This window comes from Canis lupus, chromosome 25 (assembly GCF_011100685.1).
Source record: "Canis lupus familiaris isolate Mischka breed German Shepherd chromosome 25, alternate assembly UU_Cfam_GSD_1.0, whole genome shotgun sequence".
NCBI classification, from domain to species: Eukaryota; Metazoa; Chordata; class Mammalia; order Carnivora; family Canidae; genus Canis; species Canis lupus.
Genome location: NC_049246.1, coordinates 41,371,145 through 41,378,792, shown reverse-complemented (window position 1 = coordinate 41,378,792; position 7,648 = coordinate 41,371,145). Strand labels below are relative to the sequence as shown.

General features: G+C 37.1%; 1 long non-coding RNA gene across 1 annotated transcript; it reads right to left on the bottom strand.

Moving 5' to 3' along the window:
- Positions 1-474: 474 nt before the first annotated feature.
- Positions 475-4,884, bottom strand: LOC111092469. Its single transcript, XR_005378278.1, has 3 exons — positions 4,720-4,884; positions 1,662-1,836; positions 475-970 (listed from the first exon to the last, which is right to left on the bottom strand). It is a non-coding gene; the product is annotated as an uncharacterized LOC111092469 (long non-coding RNA).
- Positions 4,885-7,648: the final 2,764 nt, after the last annotated feature.

Genomic DNA, 7,648 nt, shown 5'->3' with positions numbered 1-7,648 from the left:
CCAAAATCTGTATCTTTTACTCAATTTTGCTGTGAACTCAAAACTGCTCTAATAAATAGTCTTTAAAATAAAGTGACATTTTAGGGAGTACCTGGATGGCTCAGTCAATCGAACATCTGACTCTTGGTTTCTGCTCAGGTCATGATCTAAGCATCCTTGGATTGAGCCCCATGTCATGTCAGGCTTCATGCTCCGCAGGGAGTCAGCTTTTCACCTTCTCTCTCCGCCCCCTCCTCACAGGCGGGCCTGTTCTCTCTCTCTCAAATAAATGAATAAATAAATCTTAAAAAAAAATAAAGGGCCATTTTGTATTGTACTTACTACAAACTACCATATACAGCTGAACTTACTTGAAATATAACAGAGTATTACGACAAATTATCATTAACCTAATCATTCCTTGTTAATATTTAATAGCCATCAATAAATATTATTTATATCATAATGCTTTATAAAAAACATTTATTACCTACATTTAATCATGGGTTTTTGTGGCAGACAGTGTTGTTGTCCATGTAATTCCTGTGGCCCTCCTTGCAAGAGAGCCCTGAGCTAGTTCGGAGTGGTAATTGGCCAAGCCCCAGTCCTGCTCGCTTTGTCAGATGTTTAATCTCCTTCCTCTTTAGCAGCTAGGGACAGTCACATGATCCAGTTCTGGCCAATAAGTCTGAAGCAGAAGACTGTTTGGCAGAGGAGAGGATGACAGAGTGTTCTGGGAAAGTTTACTTTTAAAGGGGATGCAGGTTATCTGTCTCCTGATGGAAGACTGCACCACACCTATAAAGTATTCTTGCCAAACGGTGCTGAATGTGAATCTGTGAATTAGATCAAGCCTCTAGATCCAACTATCAATTTATAGCAAACACAGAAGAACAAGAAGCATATTAAATGACATCACAGGAAAGAAATCAGCAAAACCCAGACCATGGGAAATCACAGGAAATACAGTCTTATTTCTTCAACAAATGCACTGTAGAGAAAAGAAAAAAGAAATATTATCTATGCATCTATTTAAAAAAAGATTTAAGAACCATGTCAGGAATTTGCAGGGGATGATGTTTCAAAGAAACTAAAAAAAAAAAAAAAAAGTATGACATCTACAAAAATATCAAATATTTTATTTTTAAATCCAATGTAAAATTTTTTAGACATGCAAAAGTGGTGTGTTTGTGTCTAAACAAAGAAACTTTTTCATATAGAGACAAATACTGAAATGTTTGCAAATGAAATGATAAAAATGACTGGGGCTTACATCAAAGTATTTCTGGAGTGTGAGAACTGGGTAGGATTATAGCTGGAGAGGCTTGGCGTTAGTTGATCATTACTGAAGTTATTTGATAAGTACATGGAGTTCCTTACACTTGATTTTCTACTTTGGTATATGTTTAAAGTTTTCCACAATAAAATGTTTTGAAACTATACACGTGAGTTTAGATTTGGCTGATCCTTTTCTTTTTTCTTCTTCTTCAAGATTTTATTTATTTTTTTCATAAGAGACACACACAGAGAGAGGCAGAGACACAAGGCAAAGGGAGAAGCTGGCTCCATGCAGGGAGCCCGACATGGGACTCGATCCTGGGTCTCCAGGATCATGCCCTGGGCTAAAGTCAGCACTAAACCACTGAGCCACCCAGGCTGCCCATCCTTTGTCCCTTCGTTACCTGACTAGGAAAAGGATGTGGTACTGGAGCTCCAGCAGCCTTCCTGCTACTGTGAGGCTTAATAGCGTGAAGATGAGAATGGCCAAGCAGGAAGATGATAAAATCTTGGGTCTTTGATGACACTAATCAGCTCTAGACTTCTTATATAAATACAAATTTGTTTTTCTTTAAACTGCTATTGGAAAAATAAAAAATAAAAAAAAATAAACTGCTATTGGTAGAGTTGTCTGTTGTTATTGTTAAGGGTAGCCCTCCTAATATGATATCTATGCAATAAATTGAACTTTCTTTAAAAAAAAGGGGCCTAAAAGATGAAAAGCAATGGAATAGACTCATCTGGAAGTACAATATTAATTCTTCCTTTGTAAAACATTTTTTAACATATGTGTGATTTTATTAATTAAAATAAAAATGTAACACAGGCAAAGAAATTGATGTTGGTATCAATTATTTGTTGTCCTGGGCCGGGGATGGGGGAAGGGCAGGTGAACTTTTTTGGGGTGCTGGAGATGTGCTATATCTTGATCTGAGTAGTGGTCCCAGGGTAAAGACATTTGTTCAAATTCACGGAGTACTCCCTTCACTGAACTGGACACTTCATGCCCATTGCTCTATTTCTTTTTTTTATTTTTTAAAAAATTTAATTAGACAACTTATAGTACATCATTAGTTTCACATGTAGTGCTCAATAATTTATCAGTTGCATATAACACTCAGTGCTCATCATATCACGTGCCCTCCTTAAAACCCATTACCCAATTATCCCATCCTTTCCCCGACCCACCTCCCCTCCAGCAACCCTCAGTTTGTTTCCTATAGTTAAAGGTCTTTCATGGTTTTTCTCCCTCTCTGATGACTTCCCATTCAATTTCCCTTCCCTTCCCCTATTATCCTTTGTACTGTTTCTTATATTCCACATATGAGTGAAACTATATGATAATTATATTTTTCTGATTGACTTATTTCGCTCAGCATAATACCTCCAGTTCCATCCATGTCTATGTAAATGGTAAATATTCAGCATTTATTCCTAGTTTATCTACTAAGATCTTGGGATTTATAAAATATTAAAATACAAAATTAATGTTTTGAATTAAATTCAGAGTTACAGTTCTAATCATGTCAAAGTAGCTTGACTTGAACTAAGCCTCCCAATGACATCAATATAAAAAGTAGACATAGCGGAAAAGACCTGTTGAAGACACTGATGAACAATTATAGCAAACAGTAACTAGATGGACTGCAATTCTTAAAAGCAAGAAAGCACAAGATATAAGGTCCCCATTTATCCATATTTTCCAGCTCAGTGGAGCAGAAGGAAATGGAACCCAAGCTGCAAATACCAGTCTGACTGGTCAGAGGAAATGTAAATTAGAGGTGCAAATGTCAAAGTGGCAGGATATTGAGGGACAATGAAAAGGAGGGGGTGGGACCCAAATATACATACAAAGAAATTCCCTTCAAGCTACAGGCAGACACTTGGGGGTACTTATAGAGAAGTTAAGAGTCTAAGAAACTCCCTGGAAAACAGAATTTGGGAGGCAAAAGAACTAATCAGAGATTTCAATAGCTGCCTAATGCTGAAGAGTGAGAAACACTCCATCTGACTTTATGTAGGTCTTACTCTGCTCAGGTCACTGTAACAAAATACCATCCTTGGGGCGGCTTAAACAATATATTTTTTTCAGAGTTCTAGAGGTTGGAAGTCTGTGGACAGGTGTTAGCATGCTCAGTTCATGGGGGGGAGGCCTCTCCTAACAACTTGCAGACAGCTACCTTCTCACAGTCTTGTCACATGGCAGAGAGAGAGGGAGCAAGCCCTCTGTGTCTCTTCTCATAAGGGCACTAATCTCACCAGAGGGCACCACCATCATGTCCTCTCCTAACTACCTTGCAAAGATCATATATCTCCCAGCATTATCATAGTGGGACTTAAGGCTTCCCCACATTATTTGGGGAGTACACAACTTAATCCACAGCAATGGGCATTAATATCCTATTGCTATTGTAACAAATTACTAAAAATTTAGAGGCTTAAAACCATATGAATTTATTACCCTACAGTTTTGGAGGTCAGAAGCCTAATGGGTCTCACTGGGCTAAAATCAGACAGTGAGAAGGCAATTTGGGGGAGGAATCCATCCTCTTGCCTTTCCACTTCCAGAGGCTGGCTGCATTCTTTGGCTTATGATCTGCTTCCATCATCAAAGCATCAATGGCTGTTAAAGTCTTTTTCATGCTTCCACCTCTCTCTTCCACTGATAATAATTCTTACAATTTTGCTGGGCCCACCCAGATAATTCAAGATACTATCTTCATATCAGGGTCAGCTGATCGGTAAACTTAATTCCACTTGCAAACTTAATTTTCCTTTGTAATGGAATCTAATATATTAACAGTTCCTGGGGATTGGAACATGGATATATTTGGAGATATGTTATTTTGCTTACCACAATGAGCTTGATGAACAAATCAAGTTTTATCTTTAAACTCCAGAAGGGCCATGCCCTAGGAAAAGGCCAAAACTGAAATAGTCCATGCCTACCAAGATCTAGAACCAATCTTCAACAGGACTGAGTCTACCCTTCAACAGAAAACTACACATTATTTGAAGGAAATAATATAGTTTTTACCCATTATGTCCAGCATCTAATCAAAAATATGAAATATTCTAAAATATTGAAGAAATGTAGAAATAAAGGAAAACAGAAGTAGATAGAAACAGATCCATATATGATTCAGATATTACAGTTCTCAGAATATTTAAAATAATTATGGTCAACATATCAAGAAACTAGAGGAAAAGATAGGGAATTGCAGGAGACACTCAGAATCCATCAAAACTGTCAAATAGAAATTTGAGAACAGATAAATACAAAACTAAGACTAACAATTTATTAGATGGGTATAATAATGGGTCACAAAGTGTAGTGCAAAGGACTAGTGAACTGGAAGACATGTCCCAGAAAGGATACATACTTATGCATGAAGAAAAAAGAATAGGAAACCTCTGGAACAAAATGAAAATGTCTAACATGCATGTATTAAGAATTCTTACTGAGATCCCTGGATGGTACAACGGTTTAGCGCCTGCCTTTGGCCCAGGGCGCGATCCTGGAGACCCGGGATCGAATCCCACGTCGGGCTCCCGGTGCATGGAGCCTGCTTCTCCCTCTGCCTGTGTCTCTGCCTCTCTCTCTCTCTCTCTCTCTGTGCCTATCATAAATAAATAAAAATTAAAAAAAAAAAGAATTCTTACTATGAGAGGACAAATAGAGGTAATATTTGAATCAAGAAAATCACCAAATTAAACCCATAGAAAATAGAAGGCAATAACAAATATAAGAGAGAAAAAAATCTAAGAAATAGAAAGCAAGCATACACTAGTAAACAAAACAAAGCAACAGTTTTTGAAAGGTCAATACATTTGTTAAATCTCTTGTAAGACTGATCCAAAAAATGAAAATAAAACACAAATTAACCATTTCACATACATTCACAAAACAAATCATGAGTTTTTATTTTATTGCTGGATTATTGCAAAATAAACCATACCAAATTTCAGTGGCTTTTAACTATAATCATTTATTGTCTCTCCTATGTCTGTGGGACTGTTGGGTTTCAGCTGCACAGGCTGTGCCCAGCTAGGGGACCATGAGTGTACATTAGAGAGAAATGGAGCCACAAATGGGAGCTTCAATTCAATCTATTATAATTATCTAGAACTTTATGCCAATAAATGCTACAATATAGAAGAAATGGACAAATCACTTGACAAATATAATGAAATGGAGAGAAACAATAAATATGAATATCCCTACACTATTAAAGACATTGTGAAATTAACCCTTTTTTTTTTTTTTTTTTTTTACGAAGAAGTTGCTGGTATGAATAGCTTCACTGGTGAATTTTTCTAATGTTTGAGGAAAGAATAGCACAAGTGTTATATAAACTCTTCCAGAAAATGGAATAAGATATAAGACTGCCCAGTTCATTTTTGAGGTTTGCATGACCTTGATAATAAAAATGACAAGGACATTATAAGACAAATTGCCCGCTGGTATTCCTAATGAACATAGGCAAAAATCCTGAACAAAATTATAGTAAATCCAATACTATATACAAAGGACAATATATTATGATCAATTTGGTTCATAACAAGAAACCTTGCAAAGACTGGTGACTTTTTGTTTTGTTTTGATTTTTAGTTTTCCTAAAAAGAACTTTACTAAAGGGGTCCTTTACTCCCAAGTCCTTTGAAACACTGCATTTTGCTGCTCAAGTATTGTCAGCCAGAGCTGAGAGTTCTCTGCCCCAGTGTGAATTTTTTTGACTAGTTTGTAACTGAAAAACTTTGAGAATTTTTTTACCAAAAATATTAAACTACATCATTATTGGAAGGCCACCGTATACTTTCCTATTCCAGCAAATAGCCTGGTAACCTCACAGAAGCAGGAAATGAATTAAAATCATAAAATGTAATAAACATTTCAAATGAGTTCACATCTCTGTGCTCAGCTTGTGGCAGTGTGGAACCCTGGGAGCTCATGCCAGAAGAAGCTGCATGATTCCATCAGCCTCCTGGCTACCAGGCAGGAACACTGTAGGAATGAGAGACTTCATGGAGTTCAAAACAAGAGCCTTTGCAAATGGATAACCAAAGAAGCTGGGAAGCATGCAAAGAATGCAGCCCTTTAGCTAACTTACCTAAGTGGAAATTATTTACCCAGGCGCTCCATCCTACTGGAAACTCTTGGTCAACCTGTGAAGAAATTAACAGCTTAAAAAGAAAAAAACAAAACAAAACAAAAAAAAAAATCTCCAGGTTGAACACTTTTTATTTTGAAAGTTTTATGGTCATGAAACTAGCTGGCGAAGGTGGAATGGTCTTTCTAGAATCATAATGAATTTGACTTTGCTTCTTTTTTCCCCTTTTTGAAGCATTTTAACTACAAGTTTTTATAACTTCTAGAGAATACCAGTTGAATTAAGAGTCTGATTCAATCCAAAGTGTGTTGCCAGTTAGGTAGAAGCATTACCTCTATCTCTTGCATCATCTAAAGAGTGAAAAATAAAGTGTTTGTACTCCTCTTTAAAAAAAAGCAAAAATAATAAAAGCAGAACTGGTAGTCCACATATTTCAAAAGCAAGTTCTTCAAAACATATGAGTCATTATCTGCAACTTGAATCAGTTTGTCTCATAAAAAGAATGTGAAACTGTGTGAAGGTTCATAGAAGGAACAGCGCTATACTATCACCATTACATAGTTTATAGTTTAACATTTGAGAAAATGCATCCTGGGAATCTTAGTCAAGATCCTTATGTGCAAGTAACAGAAACCAGCTAGCTAGCTAAATATGAACTGGGAACTCATTAAAAGGATACAGGGTTATCTCTTGAAACTCAGGAATGCTGACTGGCTGCTTGGGAATTAGGACCAGGAACTATCTATAAAATTGTCACTGCTACACCCCTATCTCTTATCTCTGCCCCTCAGACCCAGCCAGCAGACTTTGCTGCTTTCTTTTATATGGCAGACAGCACCTGGCCATTCAATAGCTTCTGAGGCTCATTTACAACCTCTGAAGAGTCCATATCAGACTGATTCAGTGGAGCTGAATCTCATTTCTAATTCCAAATACCCACTTAATTGGTCTAGTTTCCATCTGAAGTCCAGGTGGCTCTCAGGATATCAATCCTGTGGCAAGACTTGCAGTTCTTAAAGAAATAGTCTTCAGCAGTAGAGAAATCCAAAATGAGTTTTAACACATGACATCTCAAGATGATACCACAATCCAAGATGACTCCACTGATACAATGGGTATTGGTGTTGACTATGGAGGGATATAGTTAATATGGCTCAGGGTAGGTGTGTGTAGCTACATGGATTCCTCATTATCTCTTCCAAATCACCTAAGAGAAGACACCTCTCTACAACTGTAGCTCTGCAGGTCAGCCTAGGTGTACTGAGCATAAAGCACACACA